The sequence below is a fragment of the Bufo bufo genome, chromosome 2 (assembly GCF_905171765.1).
Source record: "Bufo bufo chromosome 2, aBufBuf1.1, whole genome shotgun sequence".
Classification (NCBI taxonomy): domain Eukaryota; kingdom Metazoa; phylum Chordata; class Amphibia; order Anura; family Bufonidae; genus Bufo; species Bufo bufo.
In genome coordinates, this window is record NC_053390.1 from 399,636,063 (window position 1) to 399,660,510 (window position 24,448).

General features: G+C 45.5%; 1 long non-coding RNA gene across 1 annotated transcript; it reads left to right on the forward strand.

Moving 5' to 3' along the window:
- The first annotated feature begins 1,190 nt into the window (after positions 1-1,190).
- On the forward strand, positions 1,191-23,435 carry LOC120991555. Its single transcript, XR_005776720.1, has 3 exons — positions 1,191-1,322; positions 15,372-15,379; positions 23,425-23,435. It is a non-coding gene; the product is annotated as an uncharacterized LOC120991555 (long non-coding RNA).
- The last annotated feature ends 1,013 nt before the right edge of the window (positions 23,436-24,448 follow it).

Here is a 24,448-nt window from a genome sequence, read left to right on the forward strand (position 1 = left end):
TGGTACCCGCACTTATCTGACATTGATGGCATATCCTAGCAATATACCATCAATGTTTAGGATGGGACTACCAAAAAATCACCCAAAAGAACCTTAAATAACCAAATTACTAATTGTATCAATGGGAAAACATGGTAATTAATTCCACTGGACCAAGATGAATACCTATCCTATATGAAAAAAGTGCTATGTGGAACAAGTAATACCAATACAATAATTATCTTTATTTAATCACAAAATCCATAATATTAAAAACATTAAAAACTGCAGGATTCGGGATATAAAAACCCAGTAAAGCCAGAGAATCCCCCCCACCAAAACATAAATAAACAATGATAAGTAAATGGAAAATCCACAAAGAGAAAAAGCAAGGAAATTATAATTGATAACATACAAAAGTGCAGATACCCACAGTTAAACACTGTTTTTAATATTATGAATTTTGTGATTCAATAAAGATTATAATTTTATTGGTACTTCTTGTTCCACATAGCACTTTTTTTTATAAGTAAAAGTCTGGGATGAGTATGACTACAGATGAGCGCATTTTTCAAAAGTTTGATTCGGATGCTTCGTTGAATTTTTTCAAGAAATGTGCTTTGCTCTGAATTAATTTGTCACAAAGCACATTAAATCAGCTATATCCTGGCCTGCAGGGAGAGTGTATTTTGGTGTACTGTACATCACTGTGCATTGCAGGAACATGCATAGATAATACTTTCTGGTAGTGAAACAATTACCGTGTGTCAGTATGACAGGCATGTCTCATACAGTATATGGACATGTGCATCCTCGTGCAGGCCACTAACAGTCCTAGCTTCTTTTTTTTTTCCCCCTCAGTAGACATTTTATTTAGCATTCTGTTTTAAGTGTGCTATTATTTTCCGTTATAATGGAAAATAATAAAATCACCCGAACACCGGACCCGGACTTCAGTGAAAAAGTCCGGGTTCGGGTCCAGGTACGGTACGAACCCTTTTTCCCTGAAGTTCGGGTTCGGGTTCGGTGTTCAGGTGATTTTATTATTTTCCATTATAACGGAAAATAACACTCAACTCTACTTTTAAGCCATTTTGTGGCAGTGCAAACACATGCTTTTGAATCACTTCTGTTAGCTGTAGAATGACCGTGTGTCACTATTAGGTGCATGATTTGGAGATCACTATTTCTCCTTGGGGAGAGTGCACCTTAATCAGCGTGAGGAGACTTATAGGCCATACATGCTCCTCTGGAATACTGGGGAAAAAAGGGATACAAATGAGCTTTTAACAAGCTCTGCTTCTAATGCCAATAGATGTAAGGCAGCTATCCTATAAGTCAATGTTTGACCCTTTAAAAAGGCCTTGAGACATGATTCGTATATTAACTAAGCCAGCATCTCATCTGCAGACAGCTGTTTCGGGGTGATTGCACCCTTATCTCTACAGAGCAGAGAGTACTGGCTTAACTGAGTGAAAGGCCTAAGTCATTATTAGGGGGTACTATCTCTCCTTGGGGAGAGAGTGCCTTAATCAGCATGAGGAGACTTATAGGCCATACATGCTCCTCTGGAATTCTGGGAAAAAAGGTATGATAATTCTACCAGAAGACAACTACCCTATAAGTCAATGTTCGAATCTTTAAATAGGCCTTGAGACATGACTCGGATATTAAATAAGCCAGCACTTCATTTGCAGACAGCTGTTTCGGAGTTAGTACCCCTCATCAGAGCAGAGAGTACAGGCTTAACTGGGTAAGAGGCCAATTAGAGTCAGTTCACACTTAATTGGTCAGTTATGGGTCAAAAACACAGAGCAGGCACAGATCTTTTCATGATACCTTATCTGGGAATAGGATTTGCTCCTGATTTTGGCTCACTATGCAGTAACTGATGGAATTAACTGACCAAATTAAGTGTGAACTCAATGTTGGCGTCAGGTATAATGTACAGTCGTGGCCAAAAGTTTTGAGAATTACATAAATATTGGAAATTGGAAAAGTTGCTGCTTAAGTTTTTATAATAGCAATTTGCATATACTCCAGAATGTTATGAAGAGTGATCAGATGAATTGCATAGTCCTTCTTTGCCATGAAAATTAACTTAATCCCAAAAAAACGTTTCCACTGCATTTCATTGCTTTCATTAAAGGACCTGCTGAGATCATTTCAGTAATCGTCTTGTTAACTCAGGTGAGAATGTTGACGAGCACAGGGCTGGAGGAGATCATTATGTCAGGCTGATTGGGTTAAAATGGCAGACTTGACATGTTAAAAGGAGGGTGATGCTTGAAATCATTGTTCTTCCATTGTTAACCATGGTGACCTGCAAAGAAACGTGTGCAGTCATCATTGCATAAAAATGGCTTCACAGGCAAGGATATTGTGGCTACTAAGATTGCACCTCAATCAACAATTTATAGGATCATCAAGAACTTCAAAGAAAGAGGTTCAATTCTTGTTAAGAAGGCTTCAGGGCGTCCAAGAAAGTCCAGCAAGCGCCAGGATCGTCTCCTAAAGAGGATTCTGCTGCGGGATCGGAGTGCCACCAGTGCAGAGCTTGCACAGGAATGGCAGCAGACAGGTGTGAGCGCATCTGCACGCACAGTGAGGCGAAGACTTTTGGAAGATGGCCTGGTGTCAAGAAGGGCAGCAAAGAAGCCACTTCTCTTCAAAAAAAAACATCAGGGACAGATTGATCTTCTGCAGAAAGTATGGTGAATGGACTGCTGAGGACTGGGGCAAAGTCATATTCTCCGATGAAGCCTCTTTCCGATTGTTTGGGGCATCTGGAAAAAGGCTTGTCCGGAGAAGAAAAGGTGAGCGCTACCATCAGTCCTGTGTCATGCCAACAGTAAAGCATCCTGAGACCATTCATGTGTGGGGTTGCTTCTCATCCAAGGGAGTGGGCTCACTCACAATTTTGCCAAAAACATAGCCATGAATAAAGAATGGTACCAAAACACCCTCCAACAGCAACTTCTTCCAACAATCCAACAACAGTTTGGTGAAGAACAATGCATTTTCCAGCACGATGGAGCACCGTGCCATAAGGCAAAAGTGATAACTAAGTGGCTCGGGGACCAAAACGTTGACATTTTGGGTCCATGGCCTGGAAACTCCCCAGATCTTAATCCCATTGAGAATTTGTGGTCAATCCTCAAGTGGTGGGTGGACAAACAAAAACCCACTAATTCTGACAAACTCCAAGAAGTGATTATGAAAGAATGGGTTGCTATCAGTCAGGAATTGGCCCAGAAGTTGATTGAGAGCATGCCCAGTCGAATTGCAGAGGTCCTGAAAAAGAAGGGCCAACACTGCAAATACTGACTCTTTGCATAAATGTCATGTAATTGTCGATAAAAGCCTTTGAAACGTATGAAGTGCGTGTAATTATATTTCACTACATCACAACTGAAACCACTGAAACAAAGATCTAAAAACAGTTTATCAGCAAACTTTGTGAAAACTAATATTTGTGTCATTCTCAAAACTTTTGGCCACGACTGTACTTAACCGTCCAGTGGCCCAAGATTCCACTATATAGTGAAAGAGATGTCTCATTTTACACCGTCTACAGTTTCCACATAGATTGATAGATAGCCTGTTCTACTAAAAGTGGGAAAAAACTGTCTCATTTCACTGTTTGTTTGGTGTCCACATTGATTGCTAAATAACCTGTTCTGTTAGCCACTGATTCTACTAAAGTGGGAAAGAGCTGTTTCATTTTACACCATCTATTGCTTCCACATTGATTGATAGATAACCTATTTTGTTAGCCACTAGTGTTGATCGAGCACCATAGTGCTCAGGGGCTCGGGTGCTCGGTAAAATGGAAGTCAATGGGAGAACCTGAGCATTAAACCAGGCACCCCATGCTCTGAAGAAGGGAGGGTGCCTGGTTCATAGGAAAAGGTCAGAAATTGATGGAAACACCACCGAAATGATTCGGGAACAGCATGGGGAGGATGTCTGGATGCATCTTGGACTTCCAGGTCGCTGCTGGGAACGATGTTGTCCGAGTAGTATGCCACTTTTACAGACTAACAATAATATGCACAAAACCGAAGATAAAATCGATTTTAGAGGAAAAATTGTTAGGAAACATTCTTTCCTGTATATTTACTTGTATATAAAGTGCAAAATTACAAGGAAGAGGCACTCCAATACAACCTGTATATCACATAAAGGAGGGCATCATTCACATTGTGGTACAATTGTTCAGGTAGTGGGACTCCTACACTCATAAAGCCGATGCACTAAGTGAAAGGGCTGCCAAAAATTATAAGGAACCAGCACTACAATACACCCTTTGTTACACATAAAGGAGGGCATCATAAACAGCCTTGAAAAATTATGATTGATGGCCTGCTGGTAAAACTCAAAAACATTTGGAGCAAAGGCCAGCTGATCTGACCATCTAAAACACTATGGGTGAGGGCCTGCTGCCGCTTTGGTGACTCTAGGTAACTGGGGCCCGATTGCACAACCCGTGACGGCGACGATCCATTCAGATGTCTGCCCTACCAACTTTCGATGTTTTTTTAAGCGCGAACCACGGTGACCATGGGTAACGGGGAATAAGGGTTTGATTTAGGAGAGGGTGCCTGAGAAACAGCTACCATTTCCAAGCAAAGCAGCATGTATGCAAATTACCTCAGGTGAGCTGACCCTGTAAAAGATTGTAGGTGAAGGCTTGCTGGTGAGCTGACCCTGTAAAAGATTGTAGGTGAGGGCCTGCTGGTGAGCTGACCCTTTAAAAAATTATATGAATGGGCCTACAGGTGAGCTGACCCTGTAAAACATTATATGCGTGGGCCTGCAGGTGAGCTGACCCTGTGAAATATTTTAGGTGCGGGCCTGCTGTTGAGCTGACCCTGTAAAAGATTTTAGGTGCAGGACTGCTGATGAGCTGACCCTGTAAAACATTATATGCGAGGGCCTGCTGGTGAGCTGACCCTGTAAAAGATTTTAGGTGCGGGCCTGCTGGTGAGCTGACCCTGTAAAACATTATATGTGAGGACCTGCTGGTGAACTGACCCTGTAATACATTTTAGGTGCGGGCCTGCTGGTGAGCTGACCCTCTAAAAATTTATATGCGAGGGCCTGCTGGTGAGCTGACCCTCTAAAAAATTATATGCGAGGGCCTGCAGCTGAGCTAACCCTGTAAAACATTGTAGGTGAGGGCCTGCTGGTAAGCTGAGCCTCTAAAAAATTATATGCGAGGGCCTACAGCTGAGCTGACCCTGTAAAACACTATATGCAAAGGGCATATATGCTACGAATAAGCATGTTAATATGATGGAAGAGGAGGAGGAGGATGAGAAAAGGAAAATTCAAACATATACCCTTGTTTGTGGGGGAAGGGGTGCATGGGAATACAGTGTATTCAATACACCATAAAAGCCTTTATGTTCAGCTGCTTTCCTCTGGTGTATTAGAGAAGTCATGGTCAATCCAGGCCTTGTTCATTTTTATAAGAGTCAACCTGTCAGCATTTTCAGTTAACAGGCGGATACGATTATCTGTTATAATGCCACCAGCAGCATTAAATACCCACTCAGACAAAATGCTGGTGGCAGGGCAGGCCAGCACCTCCAAGGCATAGAGCACCAGTTCGTGCCACGTGTCGTCTTGGACACCCAGTAGTTGTGAGGCACTGAGGGATCATTGAGGTTGCTGGCACAGTCTGCTAAGGACTACTTCACCATTTTCCAAAATGTTTCTCTCCTTGTGACACTAGGCCACGCATCAGGGAAAGGGTGCTGGCGAGGTGTCATGAAACTGTCCCAGGCTTTGGAGAGTGTTGCCCTGCCTCTGTTGGAACTGCTGGGTGTTCCCCTTGTCTCCCCTCCACGGTTGGTCAAGGAGCTATGGACTCTGCCACCAGCATTGTCAGATGGAAATTTTTGGAGCAATTTTTCAACAAGGATCTTCTGGTTTTGCACCGTTTTGCTTGTCCTCTCCACCAGAGTAATGAGTGATGAGAAGTTCTCTTTGTAGCGGGGGTCGAGAAGGGTGAATAACCAGTAATACGAATTGTCTATAATGTGTATAACGCGCGGGTCGCTGGAAAGGCAGCCTCACATGAAGTCAGCCATGTGTGCCAACAGGCAAGACTTCGCTGTCGTCATCAGGAGGATCACTCTCAATTTCCTCATCCTCTTCCTCCTCTTCTGGCCACCCACGCTGAACAGATGGAATTAAACTTCCATGGGTACTACCATCTGTAGCGGAGGCAACCGTCTCCTGCTCCTCCTCCTCTTCCTCTTCCACCTCTTCATCGTCCAATTCGCGCTGAGAAGACAAACTGTATGGTGGTCTGGCTATCACCATGTGTACTGTCTTTTCCCATTTCCACCCTTTTCTACATGCAAATGGTTGTCCTTAATTGTGAGCAGCGAACGTTTGAGTAGACACAGAAGTGGGATGGTTACGCTGATAATAGCGTTATCGCCGCTCACCATCTGTGTTGATTCCTCAAAGTTTCTTAAAGCATCCATGTCTACTCCTCGCTTGTGAATAGCGGAAGCTAACTGGGAAGGCGACGACCATGTTTGGTGTGGCCCGCCTTCTTCCTGTTGCCACCCCACTGCCTCTTCCCGCTTGTTGCGGTGCTGCAGATCCCTCCCCCTCTGTACTGCTGTCCTCGCTCAGCTTTCCACCTTCCCAGGTTGGGTCAGTGACTTCATCGTCACGCATCTCATCTTCCACTTCCCCACTCTGTTCATCCTCCTGACTTAGTTATTGGTAATTGTGTCTCATCATCATCCACCTTATTAAACAGGTATTTGGGATGTGGAAACATCACACAGGAGATATACCGCAGGTAATGTCAATGCTGTCACCAGCGGCTAATAAAAAATGACAGGAATGTCACAAGTATTTGGGATGAGGAAACGTTATACAGGATAGTTACCACCGGTAATGTCACTGTCCAAAGCATCTGCGTAAAAAGTACACTCTATGTCACAGATAAAAATTTTAGGCGCACACTTTACACTGGTGATGTGGCACTGGTAATGTCACTGTCCGCAGCGGACAACGTCTATTGAAAAAGTACACTGGATGTCACAGATATTTTTTGAATGCGCTTACTTTACACTGGAGATGTGGCGTAGCTAATCCCACTGTCCGCAGTGTACACCGTCTATTGAAAAAGTACACTGGATGTCAAATATTTTTTGGATGCACACACTTTACACTGGAGATGTGGCGAAGCTAATCTCTCTGTCCGCAGTGGACATCGTTTATTGAAAAAGTACACTGGATGTCACAGATATTTTTTGGATGCGCACACTTTACACTGGAGATGTGGCACTGGTAATGTCACTGTCGCAGCAGACACTGTGTATTGAAAAAGTACACTGGATGTCACTGATGTTTTTTGGATGCGCACACTTTACACAGGAAATGTGGTGCGGATGATTTAGCTGTCCGCAGCGGACACAGTCTAAGGAAAAAGTACACTGGATGTCACAAATATTTTAGGGATGCGCGCACTTTACACTGGAGATGTGGCGCAGCTAATCTCACTGTCCGCAGCAGACACCGTCTATTGAAAAAGTACACTGGATGTCACAGATATTTTTTGGATGCGCACACTTTACACTGGAGATGTGGCACTGGTAATGTCTTTGTCCGCAGCGGACACCGTCTATTGAATAAGTACACTGGATGTCACAGATATTTTTTGGATGCGCACACTTTGCGCAGGAGATGTGGCACAGATGATTTAACTGTCCGCAGCGGACACCATCTACGGAAAAAGTACACTGGATGTCACTGATATTTTAGGGATGCGCACACTTTACACAGGAGATGTGGTGCAGATAGTTTAACGGTACGCAGTGGACACTGTCTACAGAAAAAGTATACTGGATGCCACTGATATTTTAGGAATGCGCACACTTTACACAGGAGATGTGACGCGGATAATTTAACTGTCCATAGCGGACACATTCTACGGAAAAAGTACACTGGATGTCACTGATATTTTAGAGATGCGCACACTTTATACAGGAGATGTGTCGCGGATAAATTAACTGTCCACAGTGGCCTATTAGATGCTATTTAGCGCAGGATGCTCTGAAAATATACACTGCTCAAAAAAATAAAGGGAACACAAAAATAATACATCCTAGATCTGAGTTAATTAAATATTCTTCTGAAATACTTTGTTCTTTACATAGTTGAATGTGCTGACAACAAAATCACACAAAAATAAAAAAATGGAAATCAAATTTTTCAACCCATGGAGGTCTGGATTTGGAGTCACACTCAAAATTAAAGTGGAAAATCACACTACAGGCTGATCCAACTTTGATGTAATGTCCTTAAAACAAGTCAAATTGAGGCTCAGTAGTGTGTGTGGCCTCCACGTGCCTGTATGACCTCCCTACAACGCCTGTGCATGCTCCTGATGAGGTGGCGGATGGTCTCCTGAGGGATCTCCTCCCAGACCTGGACTAAAGCATCTGCCAACTCCTGGACAGTCTGTGGTAAAACTTGACGTTGGTGGAATGGACGAGACATGATGTCCCAGATGTGCTCAATTGGATTCAGGTCTGGGGAACGGGCGGGCCAGTCCATAGCATCAATGCCTTCGTCTTGCAGGAACTGCTGACACACTCCAGCCACATGAGGTCTAGCATTGTCTTGCATTAGGAGGAACCCAGGGCCAACCGCACCAGCATATGGTCTCACAAGGGGTCTGAGGATCTCATCTCGGTACCTAATGGCAGTCAGGCTACCTCTGGCGAGCACATGGAGGGCTGTGCGGCCCTCCAAAGAAATGCCACCCCACACCATTACTGACCCAATGCCAAACCGGTCATGCTGGAGGATGTTGCAGGCAGCAGAACGTTCTCCACGGCGTCTCCAGACTCTGTCACGTCTGTCACATGTGCTCAGTGTGAACCTGCTTTCATCTGTGAAGAGCACAGGGCGCCAGTGACAAATTTGCCAATCTTGGTGTTCTCTGGCAAATGCCAAACGTCTTGCACGGTGTTGGGCTGTAAGCACAACCCCTACCTGTTGACGTCGGGCCCTCATATCACCCTCATGGAGTCTGTTTCTGACCGTTTGAGCAGACACATGCACATTTGTGGCCTGCTGGAGGTCATTTTGCAGGGCTCTGGCAGTGCTCCTCCTGTTCCTCCTTGCACAAAGGCGGAGGTAGCGGTCCTGCTGCTGGGTTGTTGCCCTCCTACGGCCTCCTCCACGTCTCCTGATGTACTGGCCTGTCTCCTGGTAGCGCCTCCATGCCCTGGACACTACGCTGACAGACACAGCAAACCTTCTTGCCACAGCTCGCATTGATGTGCCATCCTGGATAAGCTGCACTACCTGAGCCACTTGTGTGGGTTGTAGACTCCGTCTCATGCTACCACTAGAGTGAAAGCACCGCCAGCATTCAAAAGTGACCAAAACATCAGCCAGGAAGCATAGGAACTGAGAAATGGTCTGTGGTCACCACCTGCAGAACCACTCCTTTATTGGGGGTGTCTTGCTAATTGCCTATAATTTCCACCTGTTGTCTATCCCATTTGCACAACAGCATGTAAAATTGATTGTCACTCAGTGTTGCTTCCTAAGTGGACAGTTTGATTTCACAGAAGTGTGATTGACTTGGAGTTACATTGTGTTGTTTAAGTGTTCCCTTTATTTTTTTGAGCAGTGTATATTGCTGCTGTCACACACAATAGGCCTTAAAATGACTTTTGGGTCTGAAAAGTTTTTCTAATAAAATTCTTCCAATAACACTCCCTACACTCTTTCCCTTCCTATGCAAAGCTAGCCCTAAGATTGAGCAATTTAGCGCAGGTTGCGTTACAAACATACAGTTCCAAGAAAAAGTATGTGAACCCTTTGGAATGATATGGATTTCTGGACAAATTGGTCATAAAATGTGATCTGATCTTCATCTAAGTCACAACAATAGACAATCACAGTCTGCTTAAACTAATAACACATAAAGAATTAAATGTTACCATGTTTTTATTGAACACACCATGTAAATATTCACAGTGCAGGTGGACTAAGTATGTGAACCCCAAGACAAATGACATCTCCAAGAGCTTATTGGAGTGAGGTGTCAGCCAACTGGAGTCCAGTCAATGAGATGAGATTGGAGGTGTTGGTTACAGCTGCCCTGCCCTATAAAAAACACACACCAGTTCTGGGTTTGCCTTTCACAAGAAGCATTGCCGGATGTGAATGATGCCACGCACAAAAGAGCTCTCAGATGACCTACGATTAAGAATTGTTGACTTGCATAAAGCTGGAAAGGGTTACAAAAGTATCTACAAAATCCTTGCTGTTCATCAGTCCACGGTAAGACAAATTGTCTATAAATGGAGAAAGTTCAGCACTGCTACTCTCCCTAGGAGTGGCCGTCCTTTAAAGATGACTGCAAGAGCACAGAGCAGACTGCTCAATGAGGTGAAGAAGAATCCTAGAGTGTCAGCTAAAGACTTACAAAAGACTCTGGCATATGCTAACATCCCTGTTAGCGAATCTATGACATGTAAAACACTAAACAAGAATGAATTTCATGGGAGAATTCCACAGAGGAAGCCACTGCTGTCCAAAAAAACATTGCTGCACGTTTACAGTTTGCACAAGAGCACCTGGATGTTCCACAGCAGTACTGGCAAAATATTCTGTGGACAGATGCAACCAAAGTTGAGTTGTTTGGAAGAAACACACAACACTATGTGTGGAGAAAAAGAGGCACAGCACACCAACATCAAAACTTCATCCCAACTGTGAAGAGTGGTGGTGGGGGCATCATGGTTTGGGGCTGCTTTGCTGAGTCAGGGCATGGACAGATTGCTATCATCGAAGGAAAAATGAATTCCCAAGTTTATCAAGATATTTTGCAGGAGAACTTAAGGCCATCTGTCCACCAGCTGAAGCTCAACAGAATATGGGTGTCGCAACAGGACAACAACCCAAAGCATAGAAGTAAATCAACAGCAGAATGTCTTAAATAGAAGAAAATATGCCTTCTGGAGTGGCCTAGTCAGAGTACAGACCTCAACCCGATTGAGCTGCTGTGGCATGACCTCAAGAAAGCGATTCACACCAGACATCCCAAGAATCTTGCTGAACTGAAACAGTTCTGTAAAGAGGAATGGTCAAGAATTACTCCTGACCGTTGTGCACGTCTGATCTGCAACTACAGGAAACGTTTGGTTGAAGTTATTGCTGCCAAAGGAGGTTCAACTAGTTATTAAATACAAGGGTTCACATACTTTTTCCACCTGCACTGGGAATGTTTACATGGTGTGTTAAAAAAAAAACATGATAACATTTAATTCTTTGTGTGTTATTAGTTTAAGCAGACTGTGATTGTCTATTGTTGTGACTTAGATGAAGATCAGATCACATTTTATGACCAATTTGTGCAGAAATCCATATCATTCCAAAGGGTTCACATACTTTTTCTTGCAACTGTATATTGCTGCTGTCACACACAATAGTCCTTAAAAGGACTTTTGGGTCTCTGAAAAGTTTTTGCAATACAAATCTTCCAATAACACTCCCTACACTCTTTCCCTTCCTATGCTCAGCTCTCCCTGACTAAGACTGAGCTGAACACGTGTTATCGGGTGCTTTATAGCACCTGATGATGCGTTCCGGCCAGCCAATCACTGTAATGCCAGTAGCCAACATGGCTATGGCATTACAGTGTGTGCCAGTACCTCCCTGCACGTTTATTGGCTATGTACTAATACAAGTACTAGCCCAGTCACGAAGTGGTGAAGGTGTCAGCATTAAGATCTGTCAGGATCTTGCCCGATTCCCCAGGTCGCAGTACCTGATGAGACCGGGATCAGATACCAGCGGTCAATCGGGACAAGTACTGACACTACACACACTATCAATTTTCTGAGCCAGGATTTAACATAAGTGGGTGGTTTTTGGTATGTGTGGCACCGTCACCTCCTGACCGTTAAAATGGCATACCTCAATAATCTCTATTGAGCTGTATTTTCAAGTTATGACCGGAGTAAGATTTTTGGATTTTCCCAATGACAGCGAGGTATGGAGAGCAGCTTGCCCCCACCCTCTGGAAACGTGCCCCTATCATAAAGTAATAAACCCCTTTGAAGCTGTCCACTATACAGGCATGTTTATATAAAGTGTAGTGGAGGCCAGTGATCGTTGTCACCTCTGGGTCAGGGACTAAGAAGTTTATGGCTGTTGGTCTGGTTTAGGATGTGGTGGAAGATGGAGAGAGAGAGAAGTACAGTTATTTGTTTGAATAAGGGGCAGCTCCGAGTCCCCAGAACACAGGCCAAGCACTCATGCTCGGTTTGCCACACCTCCCCCTTTTAGAAGGTGCCTGGGGAGGATGACTCACAAGTCATTCTCCATGGCACCTGTCACTGTGGGTTCAGCAGCCCTAGACAGTCCATCCGCATTCCCATGGTCGCTCCCCTTCTTGTTCTGGATGGTGCAGAGCCAAACTCCATCACAGCAGTTTTCCGTTGTCATCAGCTACACGGTTCAGCCAGAAGAGACCAAACTATGGCAAGACACTCCTTCTCAATGGTGGCATATGCCACCTCCCGGGGCAGCAACCAGGGCTGGGACAAGGTCCACCACCAACAGAGGCTGAGCTGCCCAAGTGCGCCCCCCCCCCCCTTGCCTGCGCCCAGGGCCGGTGCAAGGTTTTTTACCAACACAAGCGAACCTACATTTTGGCGCCCCCGACCCCCCCTCCCCCTTCAGCTCACCTGGGGGAAGGGAAGGGGTGCGCCAAAATGTAGGTTCGTCCCATAAGACGCACCTAGGTTTTAAAGGAGGATAATAGGAAACAATATTTTTCATTCCACCTCAGGTCAGACCAGCCATCAGACCCCCAATGTTAATTAGACCTCAGCTCACAAGCACAGCCCCAATGCCTCAGATCAGACCCCCATGTCAGCCATCAGCCCTCCATGTCATATTTCTCCCCGTCCATGGCACAGACAGACTACAGTCATTGTCTCCGGCCCATCATGTAACCCCATCCTCACCCATGTCACATTTCTTCCCCTCCATTTGATTGCTCTAACACCTAAAGAAATATATATATTTTATTTAAAACCTGATGTTTCTCCAGATGATCTTATGCTAAAAGTCATGGTAATAGAGTCTCAAAGGTCTATAGAAGCAGGTACACTATTTTTACAAACCTTTGAGACTCTATTAACACTACTATCAACATCAGGTCATTTAGAGAAACAGCATGTTTTTTTAATTATGTTTTTCCTTTAGGTGTTAAAACATAACTTTCATTTGATTGCTGTAACACCTAAAGGAAAAATCTTTTTAAAAACCTGCTGTGTCTCTAGATGACCTTATGTTGATAGTAGTGTTAATAGAGCCTCAAAGGTCTGTAAAAATAGGGTAACTGCTTCTATAGACCTTTCAGACTCTATTACCACTGCTATCAACATAAGGTCATCTTGAGAAACAGCAGGTTTTTAATTTGTTTTCCTTTAGGTGTTCAAGCAATCAAATAAGTTATGTTTTAACACCTAAAGGGAAAAAAGAATTTTAAAAAACTTGCTCTTTCTCTAGGTGACCTTATGTTTATAGTAGTGTTAATAGAGTCTCAAGGGTCTATAAAAGCAGCTACACTATTTTTACAGACCTTTGAGACTCTATTAACACTACTATCAGCATAAGGTCATCTTCTAGAGAAACAGCAGGCTTTAAAAAAAATCCCTTTAGGTGTTAGAGTAAATTGCAATCAAATGAACATTATGTGTTAAAATTAGGGTCAGAAGCAGACAAGCAGGGCTTTGTTTAGCCTCTTGGGTATCTTAGTTTTACATTCATAAAGCTCCACATTGAGCTTCCAGCAGCAGACAGATGCCAGGGCACTTCTGTGGTCACCTCACCTGGGCACATGGTCTTTGCTCAGCAGAGTCCTGCCATACATGCTGGGTAGATGCTAGAATGGATTTGTTAGAAGGAGGTCTGTGACGTCACTGGTCACATGCTCCTTCATGGTCACATGATCCACTGTGAGAACGCCTGCCTCCTGCTGTGTTCAGCTCCAGAGAGAAGGGGGTGTGAAAGGATGGACCAATGGAAGGGCAGCTAGCTGATACTGGCCAATCAGCAGCCTCCTGCTCCTATCTACAAGCGCAGCTTAGAGTGAACACTGGCTGGGGAGGGGAGGGGAGGGAGCCCGGCAGCAAGTAAGTGATAAAAAAAAAAAAAGAGGTTTGTTTTTCCGCCCACCCCAGGCTGCGCCCTGAGGCTGGAGCCTCCCCAGCCTCTGTGTCGGCCCGGCCCTGGCAGCAACTTCCGGCTAAGGCACTGAACCGGGTGCTCCTCCCCAGTAAGCTGCGGGTTGATTTGTAAAGCTTGCCAGCAGATCAATCAGGAGATCCTCTTCTCCATTCTCGGGTAGGCTACACACTGGCAGGGCCCATGTAGCCCTGTCCTGGTGGGCTTTAAGCATATTCAATTGAAAGGTCCTTTCCCTCTTTCCCTCGTCATCCAAGGCCACTACATATGTCATTTCATTCACCAGTTTTGTAATGGTATATGGCCCTTCCCAGGCTGCCTGGAGTTTATTCTGGAGCATGGGAATCAGGGCCCATACCTTCTGCCCAATTGCATAAGCTCGTTCTCGGGCATGCAGGTCATACCATCTTTTCTGGTTGGCCTTGGCCTTGGTAAGATTCTCCCGGACCTGACCAACCAGAGTCTCCATTTTCTCACGGAGGGTTAACACGTAGTCCACCACGGATGTACCGGCACCCGCAGTCTCTCACTCCCAGGCCTCACGAATGAGATCCAGGGGTCCACGGACCCTTCTCCCATACAGAAGCTCAAAGGCGGAGAAGCCTGTGGATGCCTGGGGTACCTCCTGGTATGCGAACAACAGGTAAGGGAGATAGCGTTCCCAGTCCTGGCCTTAGGTCTCCACAAACATCTTAAGCATCTGCTTTAGGGTTCCGTTCTGTTTAACTTAAGTACATCACCATACATTCATCTGGGAAGCCGGTGGGGGACAGACAGGTGTCTGTCCAGCATTCCCCTCTGTGGAAAAAAACATGGTTAGGCTAAACACAAGGGTTCACCCCCAATCCTTTCCCAAAGTCCTCTTCCAAGGGTCCCTGGTCCACTGGCAGGGGGGGTGAGGCAGGGTCCGTGGGGGTAGAAGAAGGTTCATACTGGGAAGTCATGCGGCCCAAGTCAGTGCCCAGCAGCACGTTAGCAGGGATGGAGTCTGACAACCCCACTTCTCTCAGGCCACACTCTGCACCCCAGTATAGGTAAACACAAGCCATGGGGACAGTAGGGCTGACTCCCCCAATCCCTGTGACCGTCATGGTCTCTCCGGGAAGGATGTCTTGGGGGTCCACCAGCTCGGGACGCATAAGGGTCAGCTGTGCACCGGTATCCCGCAGCCCCACTGTAACCTTTTCTCCGAATTTAACAGGTTGCAGGTTATCAGAATGGGGATTTTTCTGGGTGGCCACACAATACACGGCAGGGGGTGAACTGGAGGGTTTCCGCAGCGGCCCAGATTTCTTCTTGTCCGGGCAGCTGAGGCTGATATGGCCGGTCTTGTTGCACACATAGCAGCGCTAGACACCTGTGGTTGCGGGTTTCCCGCCAGAGGGCTGGGTGTTTGCCCCAGCGGGCATTCGGTTGGCGGCAGACAGGGGAGGAAAGTTGAACTTGGGGCTCTTCCAGCTAGGACTCAGCTTGCGGTGGTCAGGCACCCTGCTTGTCACATACAGGTCAGCAAGCTCGGCGTTTTCCTCTGATGTTTTGGGCTGTTGCGTTAGGACAAATTGCTTGACCTCAGGGGGGCAGATGTGAAGTAGCTGGTCCTGGATGGTAAGGTCAGCAACACCCTCAAATGTGGTAATGTCCAGGCCCTTGACCCACTGGTTAAAGGAAGATCTCAGGCCACCCAGGACATCAGTGTAGCTGTCAGTGGGGCCAAGCTGCAGAGTCCTGAACCGTTTTCGGTACATGTCAGGGGTGAGGTTGTAGCTTTTGATTATGGCTGCTTCGATTTTAGCATAGTCCCCATCACAGTCCATATGAAGGTCAGCAAAAACATCCAGTGCCTTCCCTCTCAGGCCTGGAGTGAGATATTTTGCCCACTGGGTGTCGGGTAGCTGATACTGGCAACACACCTTTTCAAAGCTCCCGAAGAATCCATCAACCCCTGACCTCTCATCCATCACAGTGAACTTGTCAAAAGATGGCATTGGTTGATGTACCTCTCTGGTTTCTGTGGGGGCTGGTGATGCAATGCCCCGGTTCAGCCGCGCTAACTCCAGCTTTAGTTGGCACTCAGCTTGGCGCTCTGCGGCTTCCCTCTCAGCTTGGCGCTCGGCTGCTTTCTGGTACTCTAGGATGAGTTGCAAACGAAGTTCGGCATCCGAGTCACCTAGGCAGGCCCGCGCAGCCTGTATGGATGAGGGCAGTCCTTCTGAGGTGGTACTCTGCTCAGAGTTCTCACCGGCAGGAGAGGCAGGCCTTGGGTTTATCTCACAGACTAGCTGGGGAGGACTGCCATCTGGCTCGGTTGTCATGCCTGTCCTCCCTTGATCATCCACCTGCAGCGCATATACAAGGAAGTCCTTTGTCCGGTCCGCTCCATCAATACCTCTGAGCTGACAGAGATTGAATAGCGCTTCCTTCGTCATCCTGAAGTGGACATGATGCTGCACTTCTGCCAAATAAAAGATAGAAAAGAAAAACAAGAGGGGGTAGGGGAAACTGTCCTGTATGTACAGTACAGACCAAAAGTTTGGACACACCTTCTCATTCAAAGAGTTTTCTTTATTTTCATGACTATGAAGGCATCAAAACTATGAATTAACACATGTGGAATTATATACATAACAAACAAGTGTGAAACAACTGAAAATATGTCATATTCTAGGTTCTTCAAAGTAGCCACCTTTTGCTTTGATTACTGCTTTGCACACTCTTGGCATTCTTTTGATGAGCTTCAAGAGGTAGTCCCCTGAAATGGTCTTCCAACAGTCTTGAAGGAGTTCCCAGAGATGCTTAGCACTTGTTGGCCCTTTTGCCTTCACTCTGCGGTCCAGCTCACCCCAAACCATCTCGATTGGGTTCAGGTCCGGTGACTGTGGAGGCCAGGTCATCTGGCGCAGCTCCCCATCACTCTCCTTCATGGTCAAATAGCCCTTACTTTCAAAGTTTTCCCAATTTTTCAGCTGACTGACTGACCTTCATTTCTTAAAGTAATGATGGCCCCTCGTTTTTCTTTACTTAGCTTCTTTTTTCTTGCCATAATACAAATTCTAACAGTCTATTCAGTAGGACTATCAGCTGTGTATCCACCTGACTTCTCCTCAACTGATGGTCCCAACCCCATTTATAAGGCAAGAAATCCCACTTATTAAACCTGACAGGGCACACCTGTGAAGTGAAAAACATTTCAGGGGACTACCTCTTGAAGCTCATCAAGAGAATGCCAAGAGTGTGCAAAGCAGTAATCAAAGCAAAAGGTGGCTACTTTGAAGAACCTAGAATATGACATATTTTCAGTTGTTTCACACTTGTATGCTATGTATATAATTCCACATGTGTTCATTCATAGTTTTGATGCCTTCAGTGTGAATCTACAATTTTCATAGTCATGAAAATAAAGAAAACTCTTTGAATGAGAAGGTGTGTCCAAACTTTTGGTCTGTACTGTATATGTTCTGCTTCAAAACCAAAATAAATAACCTCAGCACAGTCAGCTCACCTGTACACTGGCACCATACTGCCAGCTTTTAGTGGAAGGTTTAATTGCTTAAACCCGGTACTAATGCTTTAAATTAAATCCCACCTGCTGCCACCAATCTGTCAGGATCTTGTCTGATTCCCCAGGTCGCAGTACCTGATGAGACCGGGATCAGGTACCAGCGGTCAATCGGGACAAGTACTGACACTACACACTATCGAATTTGATCACTCTGCTTCCTACAATCTACCAGATTGCACGGGAGATCAAATTGTTGCCGGTTCCTTCTAACAACTAATAAGCTTCTGAGATTCGCATTTTAAAGCAAACAGGTAGCTGAAAATCAGGAACTCTAATTGCCTTAAAAAATATTGCCCATGCTAGGTTAAATAATTGGTTTTAATAAAAATGTAAAGATGTAAAAAACAGAAGCATACAAATATACACAGAACAATTTTTAAAATAAAAGGGATGAAAGAAAACTGACGACTACTTTACTCACACAGAGACTTGCAGCTATCAGGTCCTGAGGCAAGACAGAAAGACACGGATTCTTATTCAATCAGATTGGCCTCAAAATGGGGAACCCAGTACAATCTGCTCTGTCCAATTTATAAAAATTGGTCAAGGCAGTCTGTAAACCCGCCTTTAGGGCGTGACATATTGGCTTTCTTTGACTTTTATGACCGGTCAGTCACGCTGAAATCTGGTCTAAAATGGATTTCTGCCCATAACACAGGAGAATGCCTGCTCGATAATTGTGGGCTCATTTTTTAGCTCTCAGTATTGGGGTCACAGGGGTACCAAACTTGGGGTGACCACGTGACCCCAATCAGAAGAACAGATTTTCTGAGCCAGGATTTAACATAAGTGGGTGGTTTTTTGTATGTGTGGCACCGTCACCTCCTGGCCGTTATAATGGCATACCTCAATAATCTCTATTGAGCTGTATTTTTGAGTTATGACCGGAGAAAGATTTTTGGATTTTCCCAATGACAGCATGGTATGGAGATCAGCTTCCCCCCACCCTCCGGAAGCGTGCCCCTATCATAAAGTAATAAACCCCTTTGAAGCTGTCCACTATACAGGCATGTTTATATAAAGTGTCGTGGAGGCCAGTGATCGTTGTCACCTCTGGGTCAGGGACTAAGAAGTTTATGGCGTTGGTCTGGTTTAGGATGTGGGGGATGATGGAGAGGGAGAGAAGGGACAGTTATTTGTTTGAATAAGGGGGAGCTCCGAGTCAGAGAAGGGACAGTTATTTGTTTGAATAAGGGGGAGCTCCGAGTCAGAGAAGGGACAGTTATTTGTTTGAATAAGGGGGAGCTCCGAGTCCCCAGAACACAGGCCAAGCACTCATGCTTGGTGTGCCACAAGCTTGTGTTGATGTCACTGTTTATTTTTCCCTTCTTCTGATCCATCAGAAGGACAATCCAAAAAAATATATGGATCCTGTCCTTTGAGCATCTGCCTTCACGTGGTCAGTATTTGATCAGTAATTTATTAGTATTGTAAGGCAAAAAGAGGAGTGAGTCCAAAACAGAGAGGATATGTGAAGGAAATATATATGCATGTCTTCTGTGTTTTGGACCCACTCCTGCTTTTGTCTTCCAAATCATGATAAATCCTGATAAAAAAATACTGATTGTGTGAATGAGGCCTTATGGATGCTCCAAAGACAGGATCTGTTTTTTTTTTGTTTGTTTTTTTCGGTTCTTCTGATGGTTTAGAAGAAAGATAAAATAAACAGTGATGTCAACAAGGCCAAACAGGGACACTAGGGACACAGATTGGGGAGGTTGGCAACAGCATGAGGAGTCAACATAGTGACCCAGTCACAGAGTGGGGAGGGTGGCAACAGCTTTAGGAGTCAACATAGTTATCCAGTTAAAGAGTGGGGAGGAGGGAAACAGCAGTGGTAGTAACAGCATAAGATGGTGGGTGGCAGTAGGAGAAGATGGCAGCAAAAGCAGTAGGTGTGTGGCATCAGGAGGGTGGCAGCGTCAGAATAGTGGCTAGAAGTAATGGGATATATTTCACAATGTTCTGGTGTGGCAGTACACTGCAGTCAGAACATTACTGCCAAAATTATCTAGTCTGATGCATCAGGCACAGGTGTGTAAAAATCCTGGCTGATCAACAACTAATTTATCTTTTATAAAGGTTAATCTCTCAACATTTTGTGTTGAAAGGAGAGTTCTCTTTGGGGTAGCTATACCCACCGCCTGTAAACACCCTCTCTGATACCACACTACTGGACGGGCAGGAAATCTTCCCCAGTGCAAACTCGGGTAATTGCAGCCACAATTCAAGTTCGGCTGCCCAATAGTCCAGGGGATCTTGGATCTGAGAAGACAGGGTGCACTACAAGTATGCCATGATCTGCTGGTTCAGGTTCTACTCCATGTCCTGCTGCTGGCTTGTGTCTTCAGTAGGCGGCTGAAGAAACGTGTTCATAGACTCAAGACTGAAGCTGCTGCTTATGGATCTGCCACTGCTCCTGCCACCACCCATACCCCCACCCCTCCTCTAGTAGTTATGGCAAAGGCATGAACACAGAGGGTCCCCCAGTCAGACCTTTGATAAGATGGGCGATGGCGCACATAGGCAGTGACCAACTGAACACATAGGATGTCTCGATAGTAGTTGAGTTTATTGTCCCTCTCAGAAGGTGGAAAAAGGCCCCTATTTTGGGCCGGTACCAAGGGTCTAGCATCAAGTAGTCATCCATCTGTTGAATGGTGATAATGCTGCTGTCACTATGCAAGCAATTCAGCATACATCTGGCCATTTGCACAAGGGAATTGGAGGGAGTCTCTGCCTCCATCTACCCTGCATACTGCCATGGTCTGTTGTGGTCATCTGACTGGTCTTCTTCATAGCCTTCCAGCTCCTCATGCTCTTCCTGCTCCTCCTGTTCCTCTCTTTTCACTTGGGCAGATAAACCATATATTTCTGTGTACAATTCTTTGGCGTTAATGTCCTCCTCCTCCACCAGTTCAGCCCCCACAGGGTTTAGGTGGCCATGGGATGTAGGTGCCAGGTCTCCTGTCCCCAGGCCAGCCAGATTTATTAGCATCTGTTCCAGGATGTTAAGGAGTGGAATAACATCATTTATCCCATAATGCTGGAGAGTAAAAAATAAAGTGACAATACTAGCTAATTCCTCAGGCCAATGTTAAAAGCTGAGAACTTTGCCAATATCTTCCAGTCAGGAGCACATTGGAGCGCCTCATGCATCCCGTCACGGTGTCTCAGCACGCATGGGGTCCTACCACTCAACTGCCCGTGGTGTGTGAACAGTGCTAGAAACCAACTCACAGCCAGACTCTCACATGCCTCCATAGTGGTATCACAATGTACTGTGAGGTAGGATATAGCTGTGAGCCGCACCCACAACAGACCATGTGACACAGAAGCTACCAGGTGCAAAAGAATGTTACCAACAATATAAAGTGGCACATTCCATACAAATAAAGACAAAAAACTGACTGAAAAAAGTGGCCTAAACGGGTGAAAATGCTCCAAACCCAGACACTGTAGCGTGTCTATAACCGGGGTAGCAATTCCTCCGCATGCGGTCCACAGACAATGGTAATACCTAGCAAAAAATGCGTACAATGGAGGATGCCGGGGCGAACCGCATGCACCACAAGAACATCTTACACAAAATGATACATTGTGCAGAGGAAAAAAATATACATACAAAAATCAATGCAAAAAATGCACCAAAATGATACGCAACTGACAATACTAGCTAATTCCTCAGGCCGATGTTAAAAGCTGAGAACTTTGCCAATATCTTCCAGTCAGGAACACATCGGAGCCCCTCATGCACCACGTCACAGTGTCTCAGCACGCATGGTGTCCTACCACTCAACTGCCCGTGGTGTGTGAACAGGGTCTGAACAGTGCTAGAAGCCAACTCACAGCCAGACTCTCACATGCCTCCATAGTGGTATCACCAATGCACTGTGAGGTAGGGTAAAGCTGTGAGCCGCACCCACAACAGACCATGTGACACAGAAGCTACCAGGTGCAAAAGAATGTTACCAACAAAATAAAGTGGCACATTCCATACACATAAAGACAAAAAATTGACTGAAAAAAGTGGCCTAAACGGGAGAAAATGCTTCAAACCCAGACACTGTAGCGTGTCTATAACCGGGGTAGCAATTCCTCCGCATGCGGTCAACAGACAACGGCAATCCCCAGCAAAAAATGCGTACAATAGAGGATGCCGGGGCGGACCGCATGCACCACAAGTAGATTTTACACAAAATGATACATTATGCAGATGAAAAAAATATACATACAAAAATCACTGCAACATCGAAGTTACACAGGAGAGTACTCCTGACCGTCTCCTTCATCAAGAAGTTCATGGCCTTCCTCTGCTCATATAGTGGGTCCAACATGTAGCGGGTGGAGTTCCAATGTGTGGAAATGTCACATATGAGGCAATGTTAGGGAACACAATTCTGACTTTGCAGGTCAAAGATGGTGTGTTTTGCATGGTAAGAGTGGCTGAAGTGCATGCACATTTTCCTGGCCATTTTCAAGATGTCTTGCATTTGGGTGGAAGACTTCAGGAACCATATTACAACCAGATTAAATTTTTGTGCCATGCAGGGCACATAGGTCAGCCCTCTTTGATGCAGCACCGACAGAATGTTCTTCCCGTTATCAGTGACAATGGTTCCGATCTTCATTTGGTAAGGAAACAGCCAGGATTTGATTTCTTGATGAAGGACGTGGAGCAGTTCCTCCCCGTTTTGACTCTGTTCGCCCAGGCTGGCCAGGTGAAAAATAGTGTGACACCGCTGTGCTCCATATAGTTGATATGCTGGAGAACCACTCCAAACTGTGCCTGCAGTGGAGGCTGAGGACAAGGTGGAGGATGAGGAGGCAGAAGAGGACATTGGCACTGCAATCACAGCATGAAAAAGTGCAAGTGACATTGCCATCACTTGGCCGAGTTGCTGGTATGCAGGAGTAGGAATCACATTTACGCAGTGGGCCGTAAGGGACATATATTGTCCTTGACCAAAGTTACAGATCTACACATCCTGTACCAGACACCGACAGGTTCAAGGACTGGCCCACCTTCTGCTCAACATACACGTGCAAAGCTGGTACAGTTTTTTTAGCAGAAGTAATGATGGCTTGGGACTCTCCCCCTTGGCTCGACACAAGCTTTCAGTCTTCTGTAGTACCTTCCGCTTGGCCAGGAGCACGTTCAGCTTCTGCCCTGTTGGATGAGTGCAAGCATACTGTTGTTTCTTTGCAATCGCCTTGGTGATCGATTCCTGGCAAAATGCGTGATGAGTAGTAGGAGTAGGAGGAGAAGCATCAGTATCAGTAAAAGATAGGAAGGAAACATAGCTCCCTTCTGCTGAGATGGTGGAGCCTTGACTTCTGTAGAAGGTGTACAGGCTGCTGGGAGATGCGTCAGGACCATGGTTTTCTCAGACCACTTTATGGTGACACTTCATGTGTTGATGCAAGGTCATGGTGCCAACAGTGGCACCCTGACTGTGCTTCACCATCTGCCCACAGATCCTACAAACAGCCACGCTAACGTCCTCCAGAGACTTGAAAAAAATAAAAATGGTGGGAATTACATTTTGCTCCACCACTCCGTGCTAACTGCCTGCCACTGCCTCTATGATGCCATGCACCGCTAGTTGCTTCTGGACAGGTAGGCTCCTGAGTAGCTTATCCTGGGCATGTTTGGCTCCAGATCTCACACTGCTGCCACCCTGCTGGCTCACGGCCACGCTTGCACCCTACTGGCTCAGCCGCATGCTGCCTCTGTCTCAATGGCAATCTGCCACCCTCATCCCCTGATGGTTATGATGATGATAAAGCCGCTTCTTCACCCGTCTCCCACGTGCGATTGGCTATATCATCATCCACTACTGTTTGCTTGTCACTTATGTCTCCCTAACCAGTCACATGTCAGCGTCCCTGACCACTTGCAACACCTGCTACCATGCCACCTAAAGGAGGAATCAGCAGACCTCTCCTCCAAATCTATTCTGGCCAGTAGCTTTTGACTGTCCTTAATAATATCTCCTTCACTGAAAAGCAGAGCAGAGCTGGTGGCATATTATACATTAGTTGCCTGGCAGAAGGAGCAGCAAAGGAAAGAGGAAGGTTTAGTACAGGTGAGGGCCAACTAAGTGTGGTGTCAGAGGAACCCACTAACTCCTGGCTGATGATGTTGAAGACCGAGTCAACCTTTCCAGGACAGCAGGATTGGTCGTCACAACATGACCACTGGATGACAGTGGCGGCTCTGGCCTGTTGCTGCGGCTGCTGCTACCACCCCTTCTTCATCTGATGCTACTTCTGCCAGCTCCAGCAAAATTTTTGCCACTGCCCGTTCCTTTGAAAGGCCCTGTTGGACATACTGTGCTGTAATACTAACTGTATGTAAAATATATATTTTAAATTATTTAATGTATACATTTTTTCTAAATTATATAATGTGAATGTGGACACTCTGCTAACACTAGAACAAGTTTATTCACCCCAATTTGAGAATACAAGCTTAATAGAAGTGCTTATCTATTCAACAATGTGGACACCCAAATAACATTAAATTAGACAGCTTATTCTCCCTAATTTTAAAATCAAGACCTAATAGAATTACTTATTTATCAAACGGGGTAGACACCCCAATAAAAGTAAAAATAGATAGCTTATTCACCCCAATTTGATAATCAAGGTCTAATA